Raw genomic sequence first — 2,700 nt, 5'->3', positions numbered from 1 at the left:
TGTGTGTGTGTGTGTGTGTGTGTGTGTGTGTGTGTGTGTGTGTTTATGCTTGTCTGGGCGTAAGAAAAAAACGTGTTTGTACCTACTCTGAAGAAAAGTCTGGCGTTCGATTTTCGGTGTTGGAGAAAAAGACGCCCTTATTTTTTTTTAATCTTTCGCCGACGCAATTTTGTTTACGTTCTCCAGTTAATTTAAACAAACCTTTTGAGGAGCTTGAAATAACGCCAAAAATTATTTCCTGACGCCAAAGATGACTATTCACAAAGGAAATATTCAGCTCTTTGTTCCCATGGATCTAATTCTAAGAACATTATTGGTTCTGTTTCATCTTCACATATGAATAAATGATAACATCATTCTTTATGATAGCTGTAGCTAGACTTAATCGTACTCAGCTAACACTTATGTAAGACTTTAAACTGCAAATTAGTTCTGCCTATATGTCTACTGTATAGTTATTTCACTAATTTTATTTATGATTCAGAAACTAATGTGTAATTTTAGGCCCAGCTGTTCAGTCCAGTGAGACATTCTTCTAAGATTTACGGTAAAATATTGTTTCCAAATATATTGAAATGTAATATGTAATGCAAGTTGCAGTAATAATAATAATAATAATAATAATAATAATAATAATAATAATAATAATAATAATAATAGTAATAATAATAATAATAATAATAATAATAATAATAATAATAATAATAATAATAATAATGTCTGAGGTCCTTGTTGTGACTTGACAGACAGTACAAATCCCCGCTAGACAAAATATCTTCAATCAACAACATCACGATATTGGATATTGTGCGACGTCTTAAATAGCAACAACAACAACGACAAAAAAACAACTAATAATGATAATGAGTCCGCAACGAATAATAACTATCATGGACGTGTATGATTAAGCGCCATGCAAGGAAAGATTAAATCTAAAGATCATCGCCAAACCAGGTTTAAGAAATTGCTAAAAAAAATGAAAGAAAATTATATTTTAATGTAAGGAAACCGAAAGATTTGTTTTTACGAAGTGCTAGAGTAACAGTGTGATATAGGGAAAACAAAGAGTCATATTTAGTTAAAACCAGAAAAAGGAAGCAAGTTTATTTGAGTGAGAAGATAAGGCTTTTCATGGTGGAGTTTCAAAGATAAGTGCAGAAAATAGTAATAATTGGACATAGTTGTGGTTGCAGAATGGACGGCTGAAATGGGAGACAGAACGTTTGTTGGTGGCAGCGCAGGATCAAGCATTGAGGACTAATAACCTCTAGTCACGTGTACTAAAGATCCGAACTGAATCGAAGAATGATTAAGACTCACCCATACACTGTATATTCTGGACACCAGATTTGTTTCCAGCTTCATTGTGTTTTCATCTTCATCACTGTACTTGGCGATTGATGGTCTAAACTTAATTTAATGAAGATAATGGAATGTAACACAGAATTTATGATTTAAATAATTTTTCTCTTAAAGAAAATTAGGTAATTATCGTATATAGCTAAATTTGTTGTTACATTGAAAGTGTGAGCCAAATAAGAAGAGATGGCTTTCTTATTGAGTGACCTTATTGATCAATGCACTTATCTTTAGTAAACTTATAAATGCAAATGATTTACCTCATCTACTCTTCATCTTTTAAGAAAATCTATTTCCATTATCTTACTTTTAAATCGATCTGTCTGACAAAAAGTCAACTAAAATTCTCACATATTTTTATATTTAATTTTATACAAAATTGATATGTTGGTGGTATTGCTAGAATATTCTAATTAAATTTTCAATGATGCCATCACCCTAAATTAACCCTTATTGCTACAACAGTAGCAACAGTAACAGCAACACAAACAAGAACAGCAAGGGGAAAAAATGTCAATAATATTGTTATAAAAATAACATGAGCATGAATATTGCAATCATCATCCTCCTATTTATGATCATAAATAACCAAAAAACAATAGCATCACTAATGAAAAACAATGATGTGCAACCAAAAAACGCACACAGAGATACACGCACGCATATACACACATGCATACGTATGTTTATATGGAGAGAATTGTAAGGAAATTTGCTGTTATGTTTTTAAAAAAATGAACGTTAAAAACAACATAACGAGAAGAAGTGTAATTAATTCGGAAACATCAAAGATTTTTTCTTATATCGTTATTTTTCTCTATCAATATAGAAGGCTTTGTTTTCTTTCCGTTTTTTTTTTTTTTTTTAGTTTTGTTCTTTCTGTTTGAAATGGCTTCGTGTCTATATTAAAAATCTTAGTTTATTAATAATCCCGAAATATTAACATGGGCAGAGTTTGGAGAGAAGAAAAAAAAGCAAAATATATTTGTCAACTTTTATTTAGCTATTTATTTTTTTGTATTATGACAAGAACAAAAAATATAAGATGAAATATTATTGAAGTAATGTATACAAGCAAGAACAGCATCTAACAGTAGCCATACTTGCTGTAATGGAAACAGTTATGATCACGATATTCCTCCAACTGATTGGTCTTTACCTGGTTTATGTTTGCAAGTAGATATACGTAAGAATACAAGTTCAGTATGTGTATATGCGTGTGTGTGTGTGTGTGTGTGTGTGTGTGTGTGTGTGTGTGTTTCTGTATAAAAGTATATAGCAACATATGTATATGCATGTGCCAGTCTATTTGTATGTGAGAGTGTATATATATTTCTGTGT

The sequence above is a fragment of the Octopus bimaculoides genome, chromosome 5, assembly GCF_001194135.2.
Source record: "Octopus bimaculoides isolate UCB-OBI-ISO-001 chromosome 5, ASM119413v2, whole genome shotgun sequence".
Taxonomy (NCBI): domain Eukaryota; kingdom Metazoa; phylum Mollusca; class Cephalopoda; order Octopoda; family Octopodidae; genus Octopus; species Octopus bimaculoides.
The sequence above is the reverse complement of the archived record's forward strand: the minus strand, read 5'-3'. Positions refer to the sequence as shown.